The sequence below is a fragment of the Arvicanthis niloticus genome, chromosome 1 (genome assembly GCF_011762505.2).
Source record: "Arvicanthis niloticus isolate mArvNil1 chromosome 1, mArvNil1.pat.X, whole genome shotgun sequence".
In the NCBI taxonomy this organism is placed as follows: Eukaryota; Metazoa; Chordata; class Mammalia; order Rodentia; family Muridae; genus Arvicanthis; species Arvicanthis niloticus.
In genome coordinates this window covers 97571875-97589430 of record NC_047658.1, presented here as the reverse complement: position 1 = coordinate 97589430, position 17556 = coordinate 97571875, and the positions used below count along the sequence as shown (strand labels likewise).

The following is a 17556-nucleotide window of genomic DNA, read 5'->3' as shown; positions in this document are numbered from 1 at the left end:
ACAGACTGGGCTGGCTGGCCACTGAGCTCCAGGAATATGTCTCTTTCTGCCTTCCCAGTACTTGGCTTATAAGCATATACCACAATCCTGTCATTTATTTTTAAAATGTGCATTCCGGGGACTTAACTCAGCCCTCATTCTTGCCAGGCAAGCACTTTCCTCAGCTTCCCAGGGAGCTTCTTAATAGACAGACAGACAGACAGACAGACAGACAGAGTGGGACAAAGGTGAACAAGTTCTGGAATCTTTTGGTATTTGGGGAAAAGCTGAGATTGGAAGTTGAAGGCAATTCTTTTTTACTTTTGTTTTATTTTAGACACAGGGTCTCGATATGTAGCCCTGGCTGTCCTGGAACTCAATTTGTAGACCAGGCTGGCTTCAAGCTCATAGAGCTTCATCTGCCTCTGCCTCTGCATCCCAAGATCTGGGATTAAAGGCATTTGTCACCACGCCTGGTGAGACTATTCTTGAATATAGTTAGTTCTCCACAATTTATGGTGGTACAGTGAGGCATAGTCCCCAAATCACTGGTCACTTAGATGCAGTGTCTCCCCTGACCAGCATATATCACCTGAAAGCTGAAATATCTCCATGTCATGCTTGTCCTAAGTTGAATATGCTTACCTAGGCAATGTGTGAGAAAAGCGCTTACTACGACACACGCGGAGAACTGAGAGGAACTTGGCTCAGAATCAGGCATTGTGGCCACTTACCAACCCCCCAGTTAATGCGATACAATTTGCCGCATGCTATGTTTGAATATGTTGCTCAGTTCTCAATTATTTTAAGCGTATTTTTGTTTTATTTTTATGGTTTTGAGACAGGGTCTCATGTAGTCCAGAGGTGCTCGATATCTAAGATTGACCTTAAATTTCTGATCCTCCTGCTTCCACCTCCCAAGTACTGGGATTACAGGTGTGTACCACCACATCTAGATGCATTTTAATTTTATAAACAATGTAATGACCGACACAGAATTATGAAAACACCCTTATGTGTTTTCCACTTGCAATAGTCTAGTCACCTCCCTTCCAGGTTTCCTATACTCTCTCTCTCTCTAGGGTATGTTTTATTTTATTTTACTTTGTTTATAGCTGTGATTCTATGTGTGTACTATGATTAAATATCTCCTGGTATGGAGAGACGTTACTTAAGGCAAATTTAACAGAAATACAGTTTTTCTAAAGCTTTGAAATTTTAAACATTTTATTTTTAGTTCTGTGTATGGGTGGGTAAGTGCACATGTGTAGGGTTCACAGAGGCCGGAAGGGTTGTTGGATTCCCTGGAGCTAAGGCTGTAGGTGGTAGTGAGCCACCTGACATGGGTGTAGGGAACCGACCTCAGGTCTTCTGCAAGACAGCATGCACATTTAACCGCTGAGCTATTCCTCCAGCTCCATCTAGGGCTTTAAAAAGTCACTGTTTTGGAGTTATCTTAAGGAACAAATAGGAAAGAAAGCTTATAGAAGCTTTGATAATACACACGTGCGTACACACCTATAGACACACTGTATTTAGCAGAAGGTTTCTGCTCTCCATATCCACTAGGAAATTTCCCATACAAGGCAACACATATGCATTCTCATCCATGCAGGACACATAGGGTGGAAAGGTAGAGTGTATTCTTATTAAAATGTATAGGACTGGGGCTGGGTGATGGCTCAGTGGGGAGCTTGCTTATTAAGCAAGTATGAAGACCTGAGTTTGGTTCTCTAGATCCCACATAGGAGCCTAGTGTTGTAGTATAACCCCAGCACCGGAAGATGAGTAAGAATCATGCAGCTCTTAGGGGCTCACTGGCCATCAGTCTAGGCAACACTGCAGTTCAAAGTCCAATGAGAGACCTGGTCCCCCAAAATAAGGTGGGCCCTATCCTATCTCCAGTTGTATCATTGTCTGGAAGAGAGCCAGGACTACAAGTTTTGTAATGAGTTGGAGTGTCAATTTTGTTTTGTTTTTATTTTGACAAGTTATAGTTATCTGATGCTCCTTCAATTATCTTATTTTAATAAGTTAAAATTAAAGAAATAAAGTGGAAAGCAAGAAAAAGACTCAACGCCAACCTCTACCCTCCACACTTACACAGGTGAGCACATTCAAACATACACATGCACACACGTGGCATACACAGTACCCACAAACCCTTAGAAATATGTGCTGACCTGTATATATTCGCCTAAATTCTGTGTTGATGCCCTAGGCTCCAGTATGATTATTTGGGGATTAAGAAGAAAAGCAAAATGAGATCATGGGTGCCTAATCCAGGAGGACTGGTGTCCTTATGTACAGGATCAGAGGCAGCAGGGGTGCATATGCACAGAAGAGGGCCACATGAGGACACAGTGACAAGATGGTTTCTGCAAGCGGGAAAGAGAGGCCTCACCAGAAACTAGCCCTGTAACACCTTGACTTGAACTTCCAGCAGCCGACACTGTGAGAAAATACCTCTGTTGTGTAGCTGGCAGACTGAGGCAGTCTATCATGGCAGCTTAAGTAGACTAATAAAGCAAGCACATGGGCATCTACTGAATGGGCATCTATTGTCCTTTCTTTTCAATGTTTCTGAGGCTTCAACCTCTCCAAAACAACACGTTGAGAAACAGGAATGGATGGAATGGTGTCAGTGCTTGGCATGGATCATCTCATTAAACCAGGAAGCAGTAGATAGCATGGGTGTTGCCCCTGCTATTTGCAGATGACAACACAGAACAGGGAGGCTGAACCTGGATCTTTATTGGACATCTTCCTACTCTCTGTGTGATGCTGAAAGAACAAAACCTCCCAAGAAAGAGAGGAGGCTCTGTACTCCACCCAATGCAGCTTCTCTGTCAAGCCAGTCACCTCTGCATGGGACAGCATCTATGTCCTTCAAGGAGGTACGGACATCCTATTGACATGGCAGCCATCTTGGCCTAATACCTATTTCTGCACATAAGAGGAGCAATGGGTGCCTGAGGACCCAAGCTGGAGCAGGCTACAATTTCAATCAACTTAGCATTTTCTGACCCTAAAGGAAAGCCAGCAGGGTAGAAAATAATGAGAGAAGAGGAGGACGGGGCAGGGGAGAGAGAGAGACTCCAGTGTACATATGGTCACCCAAAACACAAAGATAGCTGATCCAGCACTGGTAGACATGTGCAAAACTGCCCTGAGTTTGAGTAAAGCATATGGATGTAGACTCGGTCTTTTGGAAAGTACCAAGGAAGGAGCCAAAAATGGGATATGGAGTTTGATGGGCCTTTCCCATCGCTGCTGTGATCCCCACCTGGAGGTATTTCAAGACAGGGTTTCTCTGTATATCCCTGGCTGTCCTGGAACTCACTCTGTAGATCAGGCTGGCCTCAAATTCAGAAATCCACCTGCCACTGCCTCCCAAGTGCTGGAATTAAAGGCGTGCACCACCACTGCCCAGCAAGGTTTTTTCTTTTAACAAGGACTTTACATGTCAGAATGTCTCACCTGTAAACCAAGCCAAACAGTTTAGCAGAGGATGGAACTTAGAGTGTTCCTATATATGTCTCCCTTCAAGCCCTCTTTATCATACTGAAAATGAAACAAAGCCATTTCCGCAGCTGCTTTCTACAGAGATTGGCAGTGAAGGGGAGTCCGAGGCTTCCCTCCAGGATGATTCAAATCATCACCATCCAAGAGACAGGCTGATAGATGTACCTCTGTAAACTTACTCATTCTTATCAGAGAGCAACCAGAAGTGAATTCAATTGAGTGTGGGACACACAACAACTCCCTCTGAATAAGAGTCCAAGGTTGGTCTATTTAGCATAAGACCAGACCAGGGATCTCTTTGATTATCCATCAGAAGCAATACTAACAGTCAGATTAAAGCCACTTGCCAGAAGCCGATTTGCCTAAAGGCAGCAGAAATCCTAAGAACTGGTCTGTTGAGGGTTCTGCACTAATTAGACTGACATAAATCCTTTTATGCTTCAAGATTGAATACAAATGTATGGGATAAAGCTGTGTTCACAATCAGTTGGGGCAGCAAGTGTCCTTAGTAGAGGCCTTTCAGCTCTGGGGGTGAGATCAGGAAGGACAATGGACCACAGCTTCTTTCTGGGTCAGACTCTGCCTACAGCACCCTAAAGGAGCAATCTAAGGGTGTTGGCCCAAGAGTAGCAGACACTTGCTAAGCAGACATTGAAGGTCCCAGAACAGGTCCTCCCCACTACCTTGGTACAGACAAACATATCCAACTAGGCTCCTAAACGCACAGGTCTGAAAGCACACCACGATGCTTGATGCTTACCTACAAGGACGCTAACTGGAAAACGTAAATATAGCTGCTGCATCCCTGGCCTCTAAGACCAACACACTAAAGCAAAACAGCATCAATGGAGAGTTGCCATGTACTGAGTGTTTATTTACTCAAGCCAAGCCCAAGCTAAACACTCCAAGTTACAATTTCATTTAAACCACACAGCAGCTTGGTAGAGGAGATGCCCTCACATGGTAGACATGAAAAAAAATGATCCCAGAAAGGGTCTAGCTAGAAGAAGGGGGTGAACTGTTGATGCAAAGCAAGATCAAGGCACTGCCTGGCTCTAGAGCTGTTTTCTGTACTTCCTGTCTACACCAGCTTCTCACCATCGGTACAGTGTACCTACCGATGGACAGGTACAACCATCGGCCTCCCATGTACACTTGTCCCCTTCTTTTTCAACTCCAGGCACCGGGCAGAGCACTGATTTAGAAATGTCACCTGTGTGGGGGTTTGTGACAGCCGTGGTCCAGCCTCTGTCATCTCCTACTCCATCCTATACAGGGATACCTAGTATCTTGGAGCCTGTTTGCTCCTCCCTAGAAATATCAGTGAAGTTCCTCTGGCCTTGGATCCCAGGACACCTAGTATTAGGCACAGTGACCATCCATGGGGTTGATGACAATTTCCCTCCCTGGAATCTAGATCCTTGCCTACTTTCAACACTGTACTCATAATACCCAGTATATGACAACACTCAATAGATAATATTATAGAATAGATGAACATATAAGTGAATGGATGGATGATGGATGGATGGATGGATGGATGGATGGATGTGGATGCTGGGTAGATGGACAGATGGATGGATAGATGTATATGTGAATAAATGGGTGGATAGATGGATGAGTGAATAACTGGGAAAACCGATCCTCATACCACCCCTTGTTCAGCATCCCTTCCCAGACTAGACTGCTGACACACAGTGTTCCAAGGAGGATGGGCTTGTCCCAGCATACCAGTCACAGATGACCCTGAATAACTTGATTCTGCCCCTAGGAAAACTGGACCAGTGAGAGCTGCTGTTCTCAATTCACCAATTAGATGGGTGTCACCTCCTCCTCATGAAGGGGTTGCAAGGAAGCAAAGAACATGGCAGAACAAGACAGAAGCATCTGTCTTTGTGAAGAACTGATAAAGGTTGAGATGGTCTCTAGTTTGATACCCAAGGCAAGAATGCAGGGACCTGGGCAACATCCCTTATACCCACCCCACTATGGCACCCAGTCTAGAGGAGAATCAGGGTTGGTAACTCCCAAGCCTGTTCTAACTCATTAACTTCTACTCTGCTGCTGGCTTTCCTTTTCCAGAAAGAACATTGGAATGCCATGAGTACCAGTGATGACGTTATATGGAGAAATCTTTTAATCTTTTTAATTAGAGTAATTTAAGAGTAGCAGTCACTTACAGACATCTGTGCAATATAGTTGGTAATAAGTTAGTTGCTGTATACCTTTAACTGATGGGAGCTGCCAGGGGACACAGGAACTGGGACTAAGGTATACTGCCTCACCATAACTTTTCCAAGAAGCATTTTAAAAAGTATTTTGCCTTTGTGGACCTCAGATTCTTCATCTGTAAGACAAGAGTCTTCGACTAGTAGGTTATAGAAATGCTGTGGCTGTGGCTGGTAAGATGGCTCAGTGGTTAACAGCACTTACTGCTCTTCCAGAGGTCATGAGTTCAAATCCCAGCAACCACATGGTGTCTCACAACCGTCTGTAATGAGATCTGATGCCCTCTTAAGGGATGTCTGAAGATAGCTACAGTGTACTTACATATAATAAATTAAAAAAAAAAAAAAAAAAAAAAAAAAAAAAGGCCGGATTGAGTGGGGAGCAAGAGGGAGAAAAAAAGTGAAAAAAAAAAGCACTTCCTAATTTTCAAGTGAAATACTAATCTGAAAATATTTACTATCTTTGGTTCAAATTCACTTGTATCAATCCATCTATCTGCCCATTTATCCATTCATCCATCTATCCACCCATGTATCCATCTATCCACCCATGTATCCATCCATCCACCCATGTATCCATCTATTTATCTGCTCATCCATCTATCTATCATCCACATTCATCACCCACCCATTCCGCCCATCCACCCACAGTCTTGCTGTGGACGATGCTGAGTTTCTTAGCTCCATCTGGCTTTACTGTCTGTTTCGGGTTGAGAACATGGTAAGGTGAGGTATGATTAGCTTCCCATACCCTGACAGCACCTTAAGATGACTAGGGTACTTTGTGTCCCCATACATGATGGCTGGTTAGAGTTTGAACTGGCTGGAGGGCTGTATTGTATGTGACCCACTGACCAGAGGAAGATAGAGAACCTGTGCTAAGAAAGGACACCAATTCTAGGTCTTTAAGACCTTCTGCAATGAAACGAGAGAGAAGCTGGTCAATCTGGGAAACCACAAAGACCTTTATAAAGACATCGATGATAGACTGCCAGCCACCTCATCAACTTACTCTGTTCTTGTTCACTGAGCTGGGCCACTTTACATTCTTAGTTCAGTTTAGTTTTCCTTGCTCATTCTGTGATAGAAAAAAAAAATATACTAATAAAAAGAAAGCCTCTCGGGGTTTGAAAGAGTTGTTGGGGAAGATGGTATGTGTATGTGTATTAGACCTACAGTATTCTTGCCTTTCAGCTTACACTTGACAACCTCTACTCCCTCTCTCTCTCTCTCTCTCTCTCTCTCTCTCTCTCTCTCTCTCCCTCCCTCTGTCTGTCTGTCTCTGTCTGTCTCTGTCTCTGTCTCTGTCTCTCTCTCTCTCTCTCTCTCTCACACACACACACACACACACACACACACACACACACACACACACACACAGAGAGAGAGAGAGACAAGGTCTTACTTCCTAGCTCATGTTGCTATAAAATTTGCAGTCCTTCTGCTTGGTCTCTCTACGTCCTGAATCACAGGTGAGCACCATCATTTATATCAAAGTGAACTTTTATATTATTTCTTGATCACGATGTTATTTAACTCACCTATCATCTAGCTTAACATTGGGATGGGGGAAGAAATGAAATGAAATGAAATGAAAATTTAAAAAACTACTACTTAACCAAGTTTTTCAGCAACTCTTTCATGGCACCCGAAAGATAAAGAGTAGAAGTTGGGCTTGGCGGGAGGCAGAAGCAGGCAGATCTCTGTGAGTTCGATGCCAACCTGGTCTACAAAGTCATTTCTAGGACAATCAGGGCTGTTACACAGAGAAACCCTGTCTCAACTTCCCCCGCCCCTCAAAAAAAGGATGAGGAGTGACCAAGTTTGTGGCTTAGGCTTAGAAGACTTAGAAGCTACATCACTGCACACAAGAGCTACCTACTGCTGGAAACATTTCATGTCAATCACGTCTCTCACACATTGTCCTTCAAATGTATCTTGATTTAGAATTTTAATTTTTAGTCAAAATTAACAATTCCATTAAAGAAGCCATCTGTTTTGGGTTGTGAGCCTTGGCCTTTGAGAGCCCACAGTGTTGCAGGATATTTGATCACATTGTGACCCCCGGAGTGTGTTATTTACTGAAAAAAACCCTGTTTCTAGTTGTAGTGTGGCTTAACCCTTAACACACACCTTTAATCACTCTGGCTGGGAATACAGACACGCCCTTAGCACACACTTTTAATTCCAAGCAATGAAGACAAAGTAAGTTTGTAGAAGAAAGCACCCATGTTTGAAAGTGATGTCTAAGTTGGGAGACAAAGTGATGAATCAGAGAAAGATTTGACAGAATAGGATGTGCCCAGCTCTCAAAAGAAGAGGGAGGAAAAGGAAGCTACTTAAGAAAGAGCAGTACAGGGAGAAAAGGAGAAAAGAAAGAAGTTTTTACCAGGACAGAAAAATCTTTGAAGGTCTAATAATTCCAAATCAAGGAATGTGGCAAAATGTTCATCCAAATATGAACATGTCATTGATTCTAAATTCAACCCCACCAGTCCTCAGAAGGCAGAGGCAGACAGATCTCTGAAAGTTTGAAGCTAGCCTGATCTACAGAGCTAGTTCCAGGATAGCTAAGGCTATTCAAAAAACTCTGTCTTCAACAAAAACAAAGCCAAACAACCCCACCAACCAGTCAGTCATGAACAAGTGTTTTGCTCACAGAATTGGATTTCTTTTATCTTGTCACCACAAGATAAAAAATAGAAATATTTTTATCTTATAGAAACTGTAGTACATGTGCTGTTGCCTGATGCCTTCTGATCGGACTTCCAGGGTAACTGAAATAAATCTTATGTGGTAAGAAATGCTGCACAAAATAGGGAATACAACAGAAGCATCTCAGAGTAACTGAAACTCTGCAGTGTGTCCATCTATGTGCATGTGTGTGTCTACAGTTGCCAGTGAGGACATACATGTGTGTCCATGTTTGTGTGAAGGCCAGAGGTAACCATGAACATTGTCTTCAGGTGCCATTCATATTGTTTTAGCTTCAGGGTTGGTTCTGTTTTCTTGTGGGGGGACTTTGGATATTTGTTTGTTTTAGTTGTTCTGAGATAGGGTCTCTCACTGGCTTGGAACTCACCAAGCAGTTGGCTGGCCACTGAGTCCCAGGGATCCTGTTGTCTCAGGCCTGGAATTAAAAGCATGTGCCACACACCCAGCTTTTGAAAATGTCTATTCTGAGACAGATCTTAAGCCCTCATGCTTTGCTGCCTGTGCTCCCTCTCCAGTCCTGAAATTCTGTGTCTGTCTGTCTGATTGTTTGTTTTTATTGTGCTGGGGATCTCTACCACTGAGTGTTCAGAAGGTTTAATGTATTCTCGAGATGTGGTACCACTTGTGTACTTGTCTCCTGAGCTCAAAATGTGACAGAGGAATACTCTTTAGACTTAACACCAAACCCTGATCTATTTTCTTATTTGTCTCCTTGTAAGTCATTGACCTATGTGACAGGAGAGTGGGAAGGCCTTGAGTCCACGTTACCAGAAACCAAGCTGCTTTAATATCAAGGTCATGAAGACATCCCAGGCTCCTGCCACAGCTGCGGGGCTGATCTTGGGAAGATTAACTGCTGTCAGAGTTGGCATCTGAGACCATAAACAGACCCAGGGGACTGCAAATAAATACGTAAGATACAAGGAGCTTTTAGAGAGAAAAGAGAGACAACTTCTGCCCACCAGATTTTGCTGTCCCTTTCCTTTTTCTTTTTCCCTCCTAGAAGGATCTCTTCACTGTTTCCAGAACAAACAACAGGTGTTTTGCTGCATCTCTACCTCAAACCAAGTTTCTTTCTTTCTTAGAAACTGAACAGGCTGTTTCAATGTTTTTAGAGTGCCTGAGCTGTAGAATGTTATTGAAAGGATTTCTAACTAGAAGAGAGTTCTCGGTAACAGGAATGACTGCTAAAGGAGAGAGCAGGAGAGAGATGGCAATCCCTGCAGATAAGGAAAAACTGTTCTGTTATGACCTGGAGGTGACATGGAGTCTAGGGGGTAGATGAAGGTGACAGTCTCCCTTCTTTGGAGACATGGAAGTAGGTGTCTAGGGGGTAAATGAAGGTGACAGTCTCCCTTCTTTGGAGACATGGAGGTAGGTGTCTAGGGAGACCAAGACAGAATTCTCAGGCCAGAATGAATACCAGAGAGGAGAGAGCTGAACAAAGAGAAAGTTCTAGAAATAGGAGAGGTCCTGATTGGCATGTACCCATACAGAGATCATCTGAGACTAGATACATGCCAGTTGAATGACCAAAGAACAAATCTCAGAGTCACAGAGAGCTGGGACTAGTTCTAGTTCCCACGAGCCAGAGTGAAAAATGTTCATAGCTCACAAGACATCTGTCAGGGGACCAAGAAGGGTTTTGTCTCCATGGTGGGAAATTACCCTGCTCATAAACATGGCAGTGGCCGCACCTTCCAAAGCAAGATTTGAAAACACTGGGCTGCTCAAAATAACTGTCCCAGGGCAAAGTTCAAAAATATTTATAGAAATATAAAAATATCTACTACCCAAAAACTTAAAACTCACTATGTCTGACATGCAAAGAAGCAGGGACAGATGAACCATGAGGAAAAAACAAAACAAAAAACAAAACAACAACAACAACAAAAAAAACAAACCACAAGTCATCAAAACCAACCCAGAGGTCACAGAGGGTATCACTGGGCTAGGGGCATGACCCAGTAGAAGAGTGCTTGCTTAGCACGCACGGGGCCTGGGATCAGTCCTCGGCATCACAGAAATAACTATATTTAATATGTCCACTGAGCCTGTCAAACACAGAAATGGTGGGTATAAAAAGACCCAAATTCTATTTCCAGGGGTGAAAATCGCAGTGTGAAGTGAAGAACAAACTGGTTGAGAACAGCAGATTCGACACTGCAGAGAAATAGGCTAGTGAACTTGAAGGTGCTGCAATAGAACAGCAGATTCGACACCACAGAGAAATAAACTTAGTGAACTTGAAGGTGCTGCGATAGAAATGCCCAAATGGAGGACAGAGACTAAAGGAGTAGTACAGAAATTATTATTATTATTATTATTGTTGTTGTTGTTGTTGTTGTTATTGTTAGTTTTTTTGTTTTTTGTTTTTTTGTTTGTGTTTTTGAGACAGGGTTTCTCCTTGTAGCCCTGGTTGTCCAGGACTTGCTTTGTAGATCTGGCTGATCTCGAATTCACAGAGATCCACCTGCCTCTACCTTGTGAGTGCTGGATTTAAAGGCATGTGCCTAGCATTATTAATAAGGTGTGGGGCAGGTATCAGTGAATAAATACAAGTATTACAGGAGACCTCAGAGGAAGACAGTAAATAAAAGAAAAAAATTGAAGAAATAAAGGCTGAAAAGTTTCCAACTTTATTTTAAACTCTAAACCTATGTCACAGCCAAGAATATCAACTATATGTACAAGAAACAGCAAAAAACAAACAAACAAACAAACAAACAAACAAAAAACAACAACAAAAAAAAAAACCAAAAAAAAAAAAAAACTGTATCAAGGTATATTACCATCGAATTGCTCAATGCTACTGAAAAATAAAATACTAAAAGCAGGGAAAGAGGGGCTGGAGATCTCAGTGGTTAAGAGCACTGGCTGCTCATGGCTCAGTGGTTAAGAGCACTGACTGCTCTTCCAGAGGTCCTGAGTTCAACTCACAGCAGCCACATGGTGGCTCACAACCATCTGTAATGAAATCTGATGCCCTCTTCTGGTGTGTCTGAAGAGAGCAACAGTGTACTTATATATTCATTAAATAAATATATCTTTTTTAAAAAGGCAGCTGAAGAAAAAAGTACAAAGTTAAGGACAATAGCAAACTTATCAAAATTAATGTAAGCTGAAATACAGTGGGGTAAGATTTGATAGGGAAAAATACTGTCTACTGAGAATTCTTTGCTCATATAAAAATCTCTTTCTGAAATACAGTAAAATAAAGTTAAAGATATTTTTTAGACAAGTGAAGGCTAAAAGAATTAACCATCCAGTTGTGATGATACAGTGCTTTTAATCCCAACACTCAGAAGGAAGAAGTAGGCAGATATCTGTGAGTTCCAGGATGGCCAGAGTTACATAGTGAAATTCTGTCTCTAAATAAATAAATAAATGGAATGAATGAATGAATGAAGCACCAATAGATTTACTGTTGTTGTTTTCAGTTTTTTTTGTTTTTGTTGTTTTTAAAGAATTTATTTTATGTATGTGAGTACATTGTAGCTGTCTTCAGGCACACCAGAAGAGGGCACCAGATCCCATTACATATAGTTGTGAGCTACCATGTGGTTGCTGTGAGTTGAACTCAGGACCTCTGGAAGAGCAGTCAGTGCTCTTAATTGCTGAGCCATCTCCAGCCCTATGTTGTTGTTGAGATAGGGTTTTGCTGTGTAACCCTGGCTGGCCTGGAGCTCAGAGATCCACCTGTCTCTGCCTCCTGAGTGCTGGGGTTACAGGTGTGTGCTACTTTCTCATGCCAGATTTATCTTTTAAGAAATGTTAAAGGAAGCCCTTTTCCAGAAGGGAGCGAACTCCAGATGGTGAACAGATCCTACACCAAAGAACAAGAGACAATAGGCACTGTGCACATAGCCTTCCCCCTTATAGTCTCAATTTCATGTTCTTCTTCCCTCACTCCCTCCCTCCCCCCTTCTGTGTGTGTGTTCTGTGTGTGTGTTCTGTGTGAATATTCCTACCTGTATGTCTGTGCACTGTGTGCATGCAGTGCCCATGGAAGCCAGAAGAGGGCATCAGATTCCCCTGGAACTGGTGTAGGAAACTGAACCTGGGTCCTCTGCAAGAGCAGCTAAGTCTTTCTAAGCATGGAGCTGTCTCTCCAGCCCCTGAAGGTTTACTCTTGCAAGACTCTATTAATGTGCATGAAAAGCTTCTTGAATCACTTTGAAGCAGATTGTGATACATTAGCAATAATATGATATTTCATAAAACAAAAACAAGTGAGCATATAAAAAAACCCAGGGAGGAACGTGAAAAAATGCTGCATTGTAGTCTGATATGTCTACTATGTCCACTTTCTCAATAATTCAATGAACAAGAAGGCAGAAAATTACTCTGCATATTTAAACTCCGACAACACCATCAACATGCCTCACCTAATCAACATTTACTAAATACTATTTGTATTGTGTGTGTGTGCACATGTGCACACATGTGTCAATATGTATGCCCAAGGACAACTTGAAAGAGTTAGTTACCTCCAGTATGTGAGTTCTGAAGATTCAACTCAGACTGTCAAATTTGGCAACAAGCACCTTCCCCTTCTGAGAGATTGTTCTGGCCCAAAGGTAGCCCAGGCTAGCCCTGAATTCCTGATCTTCTTGTCTGTCTCTTTAGCATATGCTATGGCCATGTGCTACCATGATAGCTTAAATAGTATCTACTAAAAATAAAATAACTTTCTCTTTAAGTACAAAGAGAACAATTATTCTTTTAAAAAAGATCATATTTGCACTAAAGCCGTCTCAATAGAATCAAGATAATTCAGATATATGAACAATTTATCTGTGTACAGTTAGATTAAATTATAGATCAATAACAGAAAGAAATCTAAAAACCCACAACCACTTGGAGGCTGAGAAGCTTATTTCTCAATGGTTCATAAGTGAAATGAAGCAGAGGGGAAGTAGGAAGGGCTTTAATCGAATGGGAATAAAAATATAAAACTTTATGGGATACGTCAAAAATGGAGCTTAGAGCAAGACATGAAACAGACAGCGGGGCTTTACAGAGGACTTGGATGAACTCAGCTCCCACCTTACAGCACACACAGGCAGGGTGCACTGGCAAGCGCTCTGAACACTACAGCTTAGAAATGGCTGAGGTAGAGCAGGAGAGATGGCTTAGCAACTAACAGTGCCCCGACCAGCCTGGGCACCTGAGTTCCCACAACCTGCAGTATGGAAGGAGAGAACTAAGTCCCCAAAGTTATCCTCCGGTTTACACACACACATGCACGCGCACACACTTTTGAAAAAGAAATTGAGATGGTAAATTTCATGCGATAATCAATAAGTAGCAGAGTATTAAATTCAACCACACACATCATTTAATCTCATTTCTAAGAATTAGCGAAACCAATCAGTGGTGACAGACATCAGAATAACTGTCGCTTTTGAGCAAGAAATCAACTGGGATGAAAGAGGACATTCTGAGGTGACAGATACATTGTCACTCTAGATTTGGATGAGATCACACAGGTATGGAGAAGTGTAAGTGTTTACTAAATTCTCAGGTTTAGATATCTGCCACCCTCCCAAAGAAGCTGGGTCTACCTGTATAATCCTAGCTTGCTAGCCTGGATCTCTCTATGTAGACCCAAGCTGGTCTTGAACTCACAGAGATCCACCTGCCTCTAGGTGCTAGAATGAAAGGCCTGGCTACTAATTTAACAATAATAAAAAGAGAAACTATAAGGATTCTTGTAGGAGGATCAGTAATTGCCAGGGCTCAGGATGGGGGACAGAGAAGGGAGAGATGACTAGGTGAGCCCTGGGGGATATTCCTGGCAGGAAACTGTTCTGCATGATATCACAATGAAGGGAATGTAGAGTGAAAAATTATAAAGGCCATTTTATGAAATATGTGTAGATTTTTTGCCTTACAGAACTGAAAATAAGATTTCAGGCCTTCACATTCCAGGTGAAGGACACTTGCTGGATTACATTCCTCAAGCCTCGCCCAAGGCAGGAAGACATTCCTGATTACAGATAAAGATGCTACCACCTAGGTGGGGCCCTAGCCCTATAGCCGGAAAAAGTAAAGATAGCAATCTGAAATGGCCGGATAGGGCACAATGGCATGGTAAAAACCACATTTTTGAGAAGAATGCAGGGCGATTTCCACATGACACTAATCATTTAGAGTGAATACCTCTGAATTGTTCCACTGTTTTCATGTTTTGTATCTTTAACAACCCCATCCCACTCCCCTGGTTTGTGGTTTTTCCCTTTAAAACCCTCCAAGGACTGGCCGAGGGGGTCGGACCTTGACTCCAGCGCGAGTACCTGGTCAGACCGCTGGCTGCCAGCTCTTTCCCTAATAAACCTCTGCTGATTGCATCCAGGTATGGTTTCTTGTGATCTTTGGGTGGTCGCGATTCCGGAGGCTTGAGGAAGGGTCTCCCGAGTATGGGGGTCTTCAGGAACATGGCAGGATAGGTCTCACAGACCTATAGTGTGAGCATCAGGGTGAACCTTAGTGTAGATGCTGGACTGTAGAGAATAATAATCCTCCAGCAATGACTCAGTGTTGGAACAAACATACCAGTTAACTCAAGATATTCACAGTAACAGAAACCACACAGAGGAAGAACAAGGTGCCTAGGGACTTTCTATAATATCTTCCTCTTCCTTGTCTTCCTCTTCCTCCTCTTCCTCCTCCTCTTCCTCTTCTTCCTTCTCCTCCTCTTACTCCTCCTCCTCCTCTTCACTGTTTTTAAAAGCCAGACAAGGACACTCATGCCTTTGATTTTTTTTAAATTATGGATATGTGTTTGTGTGTGTGTGCGCGGGGGAGGGGGGTGTCACATGAGTGCAGTGTCTACAGAGGCCAGAAGAGGACACCAGATTCCCTGGAGCTGGAGTTACAGGAGTGAATCAAACTCAAGTCCACTTCTCTTAACTTGGGAGCCTTCTCTCCACTCTATACTGTCTCCTAAACTTTTCTGTACATCTAAAACTGTTCTAAAAATAGCCCAGTATTTAAAAAGTATACATACATATGTGAAGTGTGTTTATATATATACACACACACATGCACACACGTGCAAAAAAAATGTTGCCTTCTTACACGAGAAAAGAACTGGAAAGCAAACCCAGAAAAGCATGTGAGACACTAACATTTTGATTGTAGTTATCTCCAGACAGGAAGAGTAGGAGAGGTTCCTCTGTCCTCCATTTTCCTCTGAGTTCCCAAGAAATGGGTATTGTCTCATGACAAAAAAAAAAAAAAAAAAAAAAAAACCTTTCTCTTTTTAAAGCTTACACTGGCCTGTTGCTCCTGGATGGGCAGAGAGCCTTTAGCCATGTCACTTCCAGCCAGCAGCTAAGGTGCAGGCTCCTAGCCTTCCTTCCATTAGCCCTCACCCCCAGGGTTCCTTCTGGCCAGAGATAATAAACAATGAGTCAGAAGAAGGACAAAGGTCGACCCTTTTCTTTAGGCAGAATCCTGGAGAGGAGAGCTGGCAGGCTGGAAAGGGATGGTAAGACAGTGCTGTGTGCTGCTGCCACCTAAAGAACCAGCCCACAGCTCCTCATAGCTCCCATCAAACCTTGTTAAGTTTTCTCTAAGACCTGACTTTGTTTACAGGGAAATTAGACAGCAAGGATCGACTGAGTTTCTGATGGAGTGTGTCTGTGGTTAGGGGTCTGGGCTTGGGGCAGCATCAATTAGGAGAACTTCGAATTCCCACGGTGCCCCCTCCTGTCTCTGTGAGCCTGTAGCTTGTCTAACCTCTCTGAGCCTTGTTTTCTTCCCAGGGTTCTCTCAGGTTGTCTATATGCATGTATCCAAAACTGTTTTGCTACAGGATGTGTAGCCCTGGACCCTGGAGTTTATTATGGAGAGAAATAAGACACACTCTTGCCTTTCAGTGAAGCCCATTGATTTTATTTTTTAAAAAAACACCTGGCTACCTTCCCTACACTGATTTTACTCAAATATGAAGGATTTTTTTTTTTTTTTTTTTTTTTTTTTGCTCCAAGCAGAAGACTGTCTTATGAAAAGCAGCTGAGAAAGGAACGATTTAACCGGAGTCCAAGACTCTGTGCTGCTCAGAGGCACCCAAGGCGTTGATGCTGCTTCAGGGCTGACAGGGGCATGGATGTTGCTACATTTACCCAACACACAGGTAAATCTTATCCCCAGTGAGACTACTGCTTACCCCGAGTCTGTTTATGATGGTCCAACCTTGCCCTGCTCCAGCCCTCAGCTCTACACTATGGTTTAAAGTCACTGAAATAAGAATGTGGGGATGAGTTGGCCTATCGGAGAATAGCTGTGTAAATCAAAGAAACCACAGTAAGGACCTCGCAGGATTTGGGGCCATAATCACCCCATTAAACTGTCACTCTTCCCTACTGCGGGGGGGGGGGGGGGCTGCTTAAATAAAGCCCAGACCAGGAGCCTCCCCAGCCAGTCTTTACTTCTCTTACAGTCTTTCCTTCATCAAGTCTAAGTTGATTAATTTCACACATGCTCACAAGTGGACTGCTGGGTTTCTTTGGGGGTTCTTGGTCCCAAACCTTAGCATCTTTGACTCATCAATTCCACTCAGCCCGCCCCCAGGTAGCACCAAGGCATGAGATCATAGGGTGGTCTCTGACACACATTGGACAGAATTATAGGCTGGCCTAGAACTTAACAACATAGACCAGACTGCCTTCAGCCCCGCAGAGGTACAGAGTCTCCGCTGCTGACATTAAAGGCATGTGCCATCACACCTGACAATACTCTTTTTTTTTTTTTTTTAACAGAGATTTCAAAGAAGAATGTTAACAACCATGCTTGAGGCCTAAGCACAGCTGACCTTTGAGAGTCACCTCCTCCTCTGGCCATCTGTAAACAGTCATTTGCTGAGGTTATGAACCATGTTTACAGTCAAAACAAATGCCTTACCTTCCTCGTGACCTTCTTATAGTAAGGAGGCCCTTTTGACCTATTTTTTAAAATCAACCTGAAATCCTCTCAAATGTGTCTGAGAAACTATCCTATAATCTCATTCCCATTAGAGGGAAAAACAGAAAACAACAATGACAAAAAATGTCCCTTACAGACACTACAAATAGAGCTAGGAAGACGATGCCTCAGATAACCA

The 17556-nt window shown here is 42.9% G+C and overlaps 1 protein-coding gene across 13 annotated transcripts in view; it reads right to left on the bottom strand.

Annotated features, from left to right (window-relative positions):
* Tacc2 (transforming acidic coiled-coil containing protein 2) overlaps nucleotides 1–17556 on the bottom strand; it is a 214624-nt gene that overhangs the window by 141844 nt on the left and 55224 nt on the right. The gene's annotated exons all lie outside the window — the stretch shown is intronic.